The sequence below is a fragment of the Anoplopoma fimbria genome, chromosome 7, assembly GCF_027596085.1.
Source record: "Anoplopoma fimbria isolate UVic2021 breed Golden Eagle Sablefish chromosome 7, Afim_UVic_2022, whole genome shotgun sequence".
NCBI lineage: Eukaryota > Metazoa > Chordata > Actinopteri > Perciformes > Anoplopomatidae > Anoplopoma > Anoplopoma fimbria.
Genome location: NC_072455.1, coordinates 11,650,507 through 11,663,270, shown reverse-complemented (window position 1 = coordinate 11,663,270; position 12,764 = coordinate 11,650,507). Strand labels below are relative to the sequence as shown.

General features: G+C 40.1%; 1 non-coding gene across 1 annotated transcript; it reads right to left on the bottom strand.

Annotated features, from left to right (window-relative positions):
* Nucleotides 1-5,994: 5,994 nt before the first annotated feature.
* Nucleotides 5,995-6,076, bottom strand: trnal-aag (transfer RNA leucine (anticodon AAG)). Its single transcript has one exon. It is a non-coding gene; the product is annotated as a tRNA-Leu (tRNA).
* Nucleotides 6,077-12,764: the final 6,688 nt, after the last annotated feature.

Below are 12,764 nucleotides of genomic sequence, written 5' to 3'. Positions count from 1 at the left end.
CCCAAACCCTTATATAGAGTCTGTCACCTACACACGGCACCTGTTACCATATGAAACAAGTATGACTATTCCACCCACAGCCACACTGTTACTGTAAAGCTGTTTGCTCAGAGGTGATCCATGTGCTCATTGTTATCACATGAATAACCATTGACACCTCCCACTGCACAGATGCCAACTGACCTTGGAGGTTTCATTTAGCATTTAATATGAATTACTTGCTTTGGTGCCTGCATGATATTATTATATATTTATGAGAGAACAAAAGGTCATTCACCCTGGCGGTTGTAAACAAGCGCAAGCTGCTGTTTAAAGAGGAATCATTTCATCAGGTGACAGATGGCTGATGTCAGATCAGCCTTTAAGCTCAATATGCAACACTAGTATATAAATAAATACAACATTATACAATATACCGTGCCTGGATCCCTACTGGGATTAAAATTTTAACAAAAAAACATGGATTTATGTTTCTTGATTATAGGTCCGCTTTTTCTTTACCTTTCAAGCCCATCTCATGATCTTCATCCAAACCCTAGAAATTACATCCACATGCAGGTGAATAACATTAAATGTTCTGTTATGTATTTCACAAATCGCAAAAAGGCTGACACAGAAAGACTCGGCGAAATGTTCGCTAACGACTCCATCATTCCAAACGTGGCATTGGCTAAGCCGGCTGCTAGCAGCTAATGGCGCTAACAGCACTTTCAGCACAAATTACACCGAAAGTGCTGTCGGAGCTAACAGAGGTTATCTGAGGTGGAACTGGAGGTTGGGTGCTACACTTCTGCGACAACGCTGTTAGTAGGGACGACGTTATCAGCTTAAACCCACCTATGACCACAGTGCAGAGCGGCGGTCGTTAGCAAATCAGTGGGGCACTAACATGCACTAAATATTGTATAGAACACCTTGAGTAACAGTATTGAAGTTATATTCTCACCTCTTATATACTTTTTGATCTTTTAGTAGTTTAGCTCTACATCATTCATGTGTCTTTGTGTACGTTCTTTGAACCTTTTTGGATCTTCTCTACCTTATTAATAAGCAATTCTAGTACCCTAGTTTGTTTGATATCCTCACCTGGCATTCTTATTTATCCACCATTTCTCTTTTTTTCCTCCAACTCAATGCAGCAACCCATTTCCAGCATCAAACTTTCATCGTTCTCCTCTTATCTCACCATAAAATGTATTTTTCAAAGGGGGACTGAGTGGGCTGTGTCCCCTCCGTGAAACGCAACCAGGCAGAGGTGGAGATAAGACTTGAAACAGTGGAGGGATAGGAGGTAAAAGAGACAGTGTGTGTGTGTGTGTGAGAGAGAGAGAGAGAGAGAGAGAGAGAGAGAGAGAGAGAGAGAGAGAGGGAACATGTCAGCGTGTAACAAAACAAGAGTCTGACAGCACAGAGGGAGGGAGGGAGAGCAGGCTGAGAGTATGTGGAGAGGCGGAGGAGAGTGGGGCGGCATTTAGCAGATCGGAGATCAGTGAATGCTGACGGACGCACAGCTGATGGGAAGAGGGAGAGGAGATTGTCACACTCCAGAGGAGAGGCATAGGGGAGAAGAAACAGGGTCCACGCTCATCGTCACGGTGATTGGGATGGGAGGACGGCGGCGTCTCTGCAGCTGCTCGTAGGCGGTAAGTTACCAGCGCACACCTGCAGGAATCACAGTTTAGCATCAGATTCAATGAAGGTCAGTCCAATGTGTCATTTTTATCATATTTGAATAGGATTCTCAGTGTAAATGGATTTTTCTGAGAAATATTCTCTGTAAACACCAGCCCAAACTCATATTCAAAATGAAGAGAAAAATCTATTTGTTTTGTCATTTTTGCCGCGATATTTTTTCCATTATTCCATCAGTGACATCTCATAATTACATGTCTGCTGCCTCTTTGTAAATGCTGTTAAAATGCTGCTATAATTGCTCAGTTGCACTGATTGTTCAGAACTGCTCCGTGTAAGACTGTAGTGTTCTTAGAAGGACAGAAAATAACAATTACTCTCCTGAGTGATTTAGTTATTGATCATATTTATACGAAGATGTAGTTTTCAGGGTAACACAAACTTAAAAATGTGTGTTTGTGTGTGGGTGTGTGTGTGTGTGTGTATTTACTGTATATATATCATACCAACAGTTTATCTTTATATGTATATAGATACACTCATCTTACAAATGGAATATTGTGCTTTCAATAATAATGTTGCACATAATGGTGCACAAATACAATAAATAGAGATGCAATGCAAACCCCAAGTGATTGCTTAAATCAAGTAAATTATTTGTTGTGATACATGTTTCGTGAAATGTTATGTTTAAATATGCAAATGAGTCATTACCTAATGGTCATTTTTGGTATATTTAGTAGAAATCTGCAGACGTAAAGAGACAAACTAGTACAATAAACACCTAAATGTGTGTTTTGGATGTTTTCTTTCCACTAGTCTGAATGATATGGAAACAAAATAGACCAAAATGTCAAAGATGTGTTTCACTCCGTAGTCTGCAGTCTAATACCACAGCAGTTTGTGTTGAACTGCTTGTTCCGCTGTTATTTAGCTATTTATCCTACCCTTGTTTATTTAAAGTGGGCGGACAAAATAATGGATACATAATGAATCTCTCTCTATATATATATACAGCGGGTAAAATAAGTATTGAACACGTCACCATTTTTCTCTGTAAATATATTTCTAAAGGTGCTATTGACATGAAATTTTCACCAGATGTCGGTAACAACTCAAGTAATCCATACATACAAAAAACCAAACAAATACATTCAGAAATGAAGTTATGTGTAATAAAATGGAATGACACAGGGAAAAAGTATTGAACACGCTTACTGAAATTGATTTAATACTTTTAGCCTTTGCTGGTAATGACAGCTTCAAGACGCCTCCTGTATGGAGAAACTAGTCACATGCGTTGCTCAGGTGTGATTTTGGCCCATTCTTCCACACAAACAGTCTTCAAATCTTGAAGAATCGTGGGCCTCTTGTATGAACTCTGATCTTTAGTTCTTTCCATAGATTTTCTATTGGATTCAAGTCAGGTGATTGGCTGGGCCATTCTAGCAGCTTTATTTTCTTTCTCTGAAACCAATTGAGAGTTTCCTTGGCTCTGTGTTTGGGATCATTGTCTTGCTGAAATGTCCACCCTCGTTTCATCTTCATCATCCTGGTACTGAGACATTTTATCAAGAATGTCTCAGTACATTTTTTCATTCATCCTTCCTTCAATTATATGAAGTTTGCCAGTGCCGTATGCTGAAAAACAGCCCCACACCATGATGTTCCCACCTCCAAACTTCACTGTTGGTATGGTGTTTTTGGGGTGATGTGCAGTGCCATTTGACCTCCAAACATGGTGTGTATTATGGCATCCAAAGAGTTCAATTTTGGTCTCATCTGACCAGACTATATTCTCCCAGTATTTCACAGGCTTGTCTAAATGTTGTGCAGCAAACTTTAAACGAGCTTCAACGTGCTTTTTCTTCAGCAATGGAGTCTTGCGTGGTGAGCGTGCATACAGGCCACGGCGGTTGAGTGCATTACTTATTGTTTTCTTTGAAACAATTGTACCTGCTAATTCCAGGTCTTTCTGAAGCTCTCCACAAGTGGTCCTTGGCTCTTGGACAACTCTTCTGATAATTATTTTCACTCCTCTGTCAGAAATTCTGTGAGGAGCACCTGGTCGTGGCCAGTTTATGGTGAAATGATGTTCTTCCCACTTCCGGATTATGGCCCCAACAGTGCTCACTGGAACATTCAGAAGTTTAGAAATCCTTCTGTAACCAATGCCATCAGTATGTTTTGCAACAATAAGGTTGCAAAGGTCTTGAGAGAGCTCTTTGCTTTTACCGATCATGAGATGTTTCTTGTGTGACACCTTGGTAATGAGACACCTTTTTATAGGCCATCAGCTGGGACTGAACCAGCTGATATTAATTTGCACTGACAAGGGGCAGGATTGCTTTCTAATTACTGATAGATTTCAGCTGGTGTCTTGGCTTTCCATGCCTTTTTGCACCTCCCTTTCTTCATCTGTTCAATACTTTTTCCCTGTGTCATTCCATTTTATTATACATAACTTAATTTCTGAACTTATTTGTTTGGTTTTCTTTGTATGTATGGATTACTTGGGTTGTTACCGACATCTGGTGAACATTTCATGTCAATAGCACCTTTAGAAATATATTTACTGAGAACAATGGTGACATGTTCAATAGTTATTTATACCCACTGTATATTTATATACATGTGGAAGATGAAAGAAAACAGGTATGTTTGACTTTCAGGAGCGTCACTTCGCTGGAAGGCCGTCTGTCAGAGAGGACATTGTAAATAGGCTCTGGCTGTATTACAGAATAACAGTATTACGGTATGAGGGTATCAGGGTATAACAGTATAGCGATATTATGGTATTAAGGTATATTACAGTATTCCAGGGTATTTAGGAATAGTATGATTTTCAATACCATCATTAAAATACTGATGCTTGGTTTGTGTGATGCTGTATTGATGTGATGAATTGAAGTGCACTGCACGCCACCAGAGGTCAGTCTGTAATGGTGGACCAGGGAGCCGAGCTGAAAGATGCCGACTACGAGCGGTGGAGATAACATTATGAGGCTAGTAAACATCATGTTTGGGGTTACTATGGGTTTGTCTTTTTCCAACTACAAGAGCAGTTTATAGCCATATGATTTAACTTCACAACGGGTCTTCAATTAGAATAGTACATGCAATCCAATGTCAGCATTATGTTCATAAAATAAAACAGAAAGTCATACATGTGTGAGCGGAATACTCACAAATGTATGACTTTCTAATAGTCACTTGTCCACATTTATTTGGCCAAATGATTGATCAGTTAACCAGGAAATGAATAAGCATGTGAATGAAAATAATCATGATTTGCAGCCCTAAATAAAACCTCCAAATACTCATCAGTTATATCTCTGGCCAGATCTCCAGTCTGCATAGCTGCACAATCATTATATGAATAACACGATCATCTTCTACCCACCCAGGCATGGCAACACCAGGCAGCTGCTTTAGGAGGTTTGGTAGAAAATCAGCACAACAGCATCACGTAGAAAGCAGAGCAGCTGTTCCCTCATGAGCAGCACCACTGAGTCACTCACCATCTCTGCACTGCAGGCTGAGAACGCAGGCGGGTCAGATGTCACCATCATCTGCTGAGATCTGTCGGTGCGTGGTTGTTAGAGAGACAGTGGAGAATCTGATTCTCAGTCAGTGTCAGCGCTAACAGCACGACTCAACGCCATCAATGGCAATTAGCTTATTGATCAGCTGATCACTTATATCGACGGACTAGAGTGGTACAATATATACAGCACTGTAAATATACAGCCTTTTTCAGATCAGACCTTCCTTCTATATGCATATCTCTGGGATCTATGGCTGCAGTGAGCATTTCACTAGTACTAAGTGGTGAGTCACGTCAATGTCTCACAGGCAGTTACAAGGAACATCACTAAAAACACATGTCCATTATTGAGTGTCTCTAAGTTTCCTTAACTAAGTACTAAAAGAGCTGTAGATCACCTGCTGTCAGTGTTATCAATGGATTAAATGGGTGTTATCACTGGTTATCAGCCTCATTACATTACATTACATTACAGTCATTTAGCAGACGCTTTTATCCAAAGCGACTTACAGTCAGTAGTATATTACATATCATTCACCCATTCACACACTGATGACAGGCTACCATCAAGGTGCCACCATCAGACTCTAACTAACATTCATACAACATCCAGTCCACACCGATGGCAAGCCTTCAGGAGCAACTTGGGGTTAAGCGTCTTGCCCAAGGACACATCGACTGCCGAAGCCGGGTATCGAACCACCGACCCTCTGATTGGAGAACTACCTTGCTCTCCACTACGCCACAGCTGCCCAAATCAGAATCATGACAGCCCATCAAATCTGTCGCTTAACCGGACAGCTTTCATTGTTTAATGTCAGTGGTGGGATTTGAACCCACGCCTCCTGAGAGACTGGAGCCTTAATCCAGGGCCTTAGACCACTCGGCCACACTACCTCATAGGGGATACACCCACTGGTGGGTTCAGAAAGCCGTTATCATCGATTCACAAAATGAAATGTTGAGTTAAAATACACACTTCATTATTTGTCTATTTATTGCAGGTCATATGGTCATGGAATTATTGAGCAACGAAGTCGCACATTGCAGATTTCTCTAAACCTAACCAAGTAGTTTTGTTGGCTAAGGCTAAGAATTTGTTTCATTTTCACATCGTGGCCGGTGCAAATTTTTAAAGGAGTGAAATGACTTTGAAATGGTCACAAATGTTTATTACATCATCGACAAACAGATAATAAGATTTACAAATGTGTGCAACGATTTGTGAATAATTTTGGGTACGAGCGAATGCGCGTTCCAATCTACACAAATACACATTTATTTGAACACATGTAAAACAATTCTACAAGTGCACACAACATCTGAAAATATATTTTCAGGTACCATACCATTTTATTTTACATTTAACCGGATGGCTGACAGGACTACACTATATTCTGTAATTGTCTTTAATGCTTTTAGGTTGTAGAACGTTCTCTTGACAAATATAATTTATTTTGTATGAAGGGTTTGCTAAAGTCATGTTTTGTACTCTAAGAACAAAAAGTTGTTCAACCACACTGACGACTGAAAGAGACAAAGATCCTCTGAGCAACAGTTGAATAAAAACAGAAGAAATGACTTCAATAATGCAGCCAAGCTGGAATGTTAACAGTCGCGTTGCTGATAAAAGCTCAAAATTGAAGGGTGTTTGGGGAGAAATGGGGATAACAGTACTCCCCCTTTGCAAGTAACACTTTAGAGTTTTAATAATCCATTTGGTGTCTGAATTATACAGTTTTTCTCTCTGTAAATATTCATTACTGAAAGATAGAAGAAAAACATTAATATCAATGGTGACTTAAAACCTTTGAGCTGCATAGTAGTTGGTTAATCACTGTGTTTCATCGAGGTCTATTTAGAGAAAAACACATTGCCCACAGGATATCACCAAAAGCCCCAGATGTCCTAGTTTTCCAAAACTTCTTAAACGCAGCATGCATTTGTGGATCTTTGTAAAAACAGTCTCAAAACGCAAATGTTTCCTGATCTGTGCCTATCAGGCGTCCAGTGCACACACATTTAACAATTTAATAAGAAAAAAGTCCAAATATGTTTAGACATTTGTATAAATAGGAGTGTCAATAGTCAAGTTATAAACAGAGTTTCAGCATACCTGCAAAAAAAAACCCCAAATGTATGTGTTTCTATCCACTGCTGTTGAATACTAGGAGTTGGTTAGGAAGGTGCTAATTATCTGTTACCACAAGAAACATTGCAGAAGAAGTCATGCAGCGAGATGACAAATCAAAAGAGCTCCGGTTAAAGCTTTAATGATGGACAAACGTGGGGAAATATGACACTCCTGTTTGTTTCACTCCCAAATTCTTTTGTCCTGTGGAAACACACTAAACCAGCACAGCATCAGACTATTAAAATCCCTGAAGTGAGCATGAGGACATCAATAAAAAGCGAAAAACAAAAGATTTGTCTATTTTAATCACATACTCATGTTCAAGGCTCGACTCCTGCAGTGTAAGGGGGGGCAACTGCTTTTGGGGACCTGGACCCTGGGGACTCCGACAGGATCAGGTCTACCCATGTTTCATTTGGTTTGGGGCAATTTGATTCAATTGAAATGTGTTTGTTAAGATGCACCACTGAAGCATTCAGTGATGAATGCTGAAAATAATGAATGACACCGGTCTGACAAAGTGCACAATCAAATTATCCCAATGGATGTATAATGGATTATTATATCAAACAGCTGTATTGTTTGGTTTCTGAGGGAAACATAAAGAAGCCGCCATGTGTGGTCTGCTGTGTGCGCTCTACTCGACGGGTACTTCAAGGGAATTATGTTTGGTGTATTTTGCTTTTACCCGGCAGCATTAACCTACTTCTCATCCATATACTGTTCACACATTGTTGCTTACCGTTTTATTGTTTTCTGTTTCTGGGAAATAGTTATCAGGAAAAGCTGTTCAAATACAGTTAATTCAGGTTCACTGAGGATGTTTGAATTAAATTAACCTTTATCACCTCACATCGGTGGTTGTTGGGGTAGGGGAAGTATGAAGACTTGAAACCAGCGATTGAGATCAAAAACTCGTGCTAGACTTCAATACAATCAGATTCTTTTTGCCACTGGAAGTCATGGAAGTACATTTTTTGGTTCAACATTTAATTTTTATATCTTCTACAGAACCTGATTTAGCTGCTTACATTTTTGGACTAATCAGCCGCATTCTCTATTTCTCTGCGAGTAATGTTAGCTAATGATATCAGTTTTTTGGAGGATATTCACAGTCTTCCAAAACATCAGGAAGCTGCGTAGGCATATTTAGCTTTTCCTTAAAAACATTTTTTTGGTTTAACAGACTCAAATCTTGGATTGCAGCTTGATTATTTCTAGAATATGCCTTGTGCTCACACTGTAGTTTAGTCATCAATCTAACTCCATAGACGTGTGCCTCATTCTGGCCTCACACTCACATCTACTCTGCAGACGTTTGGATCAAAGTTTAAGTCACACATGTGTGACTGTTCTTCAGAGGGGCTTCCATCCACCACAGACGGCTAACGCTTTCAGGAAATAGGGGGAGCCGTGGAGGAGGAACATGTTTGGATTCAGAGTTGTGTTGACTGATGGATGAATGGTACCTGTGTATGACAGCTTTGACATCAGGAAAGGTTTAAGACGCCCTGAGGGTATAACCGTGATAAGTCAGTCTCTTCCTCCTCCCCAACCAACTCTAAAGAAGCTGTATGTGAAGTGAGTTTGAGGGCCTCGGGAGGACTGACATGTGTTTTAACTTGAGCTAACTAATGGAGTGCACTGTTAACCTGCATATTTTATGTCCAGCACTCCCAGGCCTGATTTAAAGGAGCTGTCGGGGGAGGTGTGTGGAGGTGTCTACCGAGTAAACATAAAATAAATTACCCATCCATATTTTTCCCTCTTAAATTGACTTGGTAGACTTCGGTGAGGCTCAGCCTTCTGCAATATTTAATTTGTTCCACTACAGCCATGGCCAGCTAATTAAATCAGCACATTTAAGGGAGACTTCCTCTTTCTTGATTCTTTCTCAAGAGAAACCAGACGTTTGGAAAATCAATTCTGAGACACTTCTGTGCTGAAAAGCTCACGTTTAGGATGAATTCCTGCTTAAACCCATTTTCAAAATAAGATAAATTAACTGGCTTCCTAATGACTCCTATTGAATGCATATGCATGAAATCATTATATGAATGCATGACTATTACTTCATACTGCATGTGATGAATTATTACATTGTTTGTGTTCTTACTAGAAATTGCATCAACAGTATTAAATATGTTGTATCCTGTTTGAAGTCATAATTGCAGACCGATGTGGTTCCTTTCAGGCTCCTCTGTGTAATTTGTGCAAAAAAAAAAAAAAAAATGTATGTGTTGGAAAGCCGTACCACCCTGGTACAAACTCTGTCATTATGACTGAGACTTATGCGGATATGTTGGTTGATGTCTGGACACAGAAATCTGATCTGATCGCTTGTGTGGTGGGGAATGTTCCCCTGTAGTGAATGCAGCATAGGGTGTAGCGTTTATGAACGCAGCCCCTAAAGATGGTTCCCCCGCCCCCAACCAATCCCTAATCAGATTATAACCAGATATTAAACGTCACCTGTTGGCATAGCCTCATTTCTTTCCTCGGCCCCTGTCCTCTGTCTTTGTGGTGGCTGGTAGAGCTCTATTGTTTTCCTTTTATGATGAGTGATCCATATATTAATACCCCATATAAACTGCTGCTGTTTTGCCTCTATTTTGTTTTTGTTATTTTTATGTTGCTCCTTGTCATGTTTTTATATTATTTTTAGTTATAGTTCCCTTTTTCTTTAGGTGACGTTAGAGTGCCATTGTTGGGAGGCTTGGCGCTGTGGTGAGGTCCTTCACCTTATGCACGTTCAAACACTGATACCAGTGTAGACCACACCATTACTGTTATGAGGATTGCTGTGTTGCACCAGAGGCACCCATGGGCCCTCGTCAGTGTATTCTGTCTCCTCACCAGGAGCCTCATCTTAAATCCCACAGTTTTGATTAGTTTATGTTATACAGGACATTTTAAAATATTAAAGAAAGTAAAAGCATCTTAACTAATCAAACTGCATCAAAACAGTAGTGCATTCCTGTAGTGCATTTTTTGTATTTTCTTTTTATGGAGAAATGGCTAAAACCAGGGCTGCTCAAATATGTTGATCTTGATCACAATTTTGGCTTTCCACAATTAAATTAACCAGGTGATTATGATATTGACGTTTAGAAAACTACGCTCCATATTAAATTGGACGCTTTCTTAACTGAGAGCCAGCCACCAGGGGTTGATAGAGATGTTCTGACTTCAAAAATAAAGACTATTATCATTTTGGCCATAATCGTTCAGCCATAGCTAAAACTTTAAATAAATTATAAAAGTAATAGGAAGTATTTCTGTCGAAAAACCGACATGCTAGAGTTCACTACCAGATGTTCGTCGAACACCTCCAGTAGCTTGGAGGCAGAGCTGAAGCCTTTTCCATATTTAATCACAGGCTGCACTCCAGACTGTGAGCTGCAGATATGTCATATGAAATGAGATGAAAATGGGCCCAGCACGTCAACAGTCGCCACCGAGCAGAGCGTGAATGGAATGCAAATGAAAGAGAGAGCTTTTCAAAGCATTCTCTCACTCACTGCTCATTTTCTTCCTGCACCGTGCCACCGGCTCCACGATTATGAAAATAGGGTGAACACTTTTGAATGGGGCCAATTTCATCCGTGCTCTAGGGATCAGTGTTTGAGTCTGACGGAATGCTCCTTTAGATTTGTCAGGCGATCATTAGGGCAGCTGAGGCATCCTCCAGGGAGGAATCCATGTTATGGAAAGAGAGAAGAAATCTAATCAAGTGATGAGCTGATGGAACTAATATTGATTCTGGAAGAAAAAGTATCTCTCCTCTTTTACAATAAACTTAAAATTCTCCATGATAGGAAAAGTACACGTAGTTTCAATATGCTGCCGACACTTTAAAGTCGGTCACTTTTAAACATGTAATAATAACTATTTTCTGCCATTTTTCTACGTCATCTCTCCTTTTAACTCCGGTTTGGTCTCCAGAAACTCCTGAGGGAAATATGCGTCTCTTTATTTGCTAAATGCTCCAGTCAGTTCACCAGCTGGTCTCCAAATGTGTCTGTCTGTTGTTTGGAGCTTCATTAATCAATGACTTAATACAACTCATAAACGGACACTAACTGATTTGATGAACATGATTAAACATAATTCGGTTTTAATTTCAGCTTCAGAGGTAAAGATAATATTCGTCTGCCTTGAAAATGCAGTTCATATTTTAATAACTGCTGATTTATTAAATCGGAGCTCTAATGAGGGAAACTTGACGAAACTCAGTACGAGGGATGCTAATTAAGACGTTCTTTTCTGACCATAGCCGACCTTCGTTGACAAGCAATCATTAACAACATTAATTTGCATGCAGGGTTCCGTGGTTGACTTGACGTGCCAACAAGCTGCCATGATCACAGCGGCACAACCAGGTCAAATCCATCATTTATCAACAGCTGCAGTGTATGAGTAAAACAGGCAACTGTCCACCCGTCTGGGAGAGTTAGAAGCAACAATGTCGGGTGCATTGTTGTGAGCACATGAACCCATTTTCCGAGTAAGGTTGTCAGCCATGTGTCTGCCAGGAACACTGTGTGGGGGTTTCCTTCAGCGTAACATTACTTATTGTCCTGTCGAGAGAGAGAGAGAGAGAGAGAGAGAGAGAGAGAGAGAGAGAGAGAAAGAGAGAGTGTGATGACGAGTATGAAGTCAGCATTAATGTCACAGCTGTGAATGTAGCAGTGCAGTGCGAGTACAGTTTGTCCGTCAATATTAAGCATAGTAGAGAAGGAAATGACGTAAGCCAGTTGTTTTATGTTTAAATTTTCTATTAATAGTTTAACTGATAATCATTTATCGGTCAAAATTCAAAATTCGTCTGCTAGTTTATTATTAACATCCCTACTAATATATATAGAAAAGGTTTTTTTTGTAAAGTATCAAACTGGTCAGTGGATGACAACGAATGACACACTGATCGTATTGTGTGATGTGTGGTGTGAAAAAAACGCACATGTATTCCAACATGACCAATTCTCATAGTGGTGGCATGGCTACCGATGGCATATGTATCTGATTAATGAGCACATGTGAAAGTGGCCCCCATCTGATTGGGAAAAAAAAATTGTTTATCCACTGAAAAAAAAACCAGATCAAAGAAAAAAAATAAAACAAATCAGATTTTTTGCCACCTTTGCTTGTAATGTGACTCAGTCCAAGGTGGTAGAGTCCAACCAGCATGACCATTTTGATGGTGAGAAAAGTTTGTCATCAGTCGCAGTAGGAGGGTGGAGGTGGGGGCACTTAAGTGCGGGAAAATAATAATAATAATAATAATTAAGCCTTTATTAGTCCCATAATGGGGAAATTACAATTCTCTGCATTTGACCCATCCCGGAGGAGCAGTGGGCTGCTAGGAAGCGCCCGGGGAGCAACTGGGGGCTAGGTGTCTCGCTCAAGGACACCTCGGCATGTTGGCTGAGGCAGCATTCAGAATGGGAG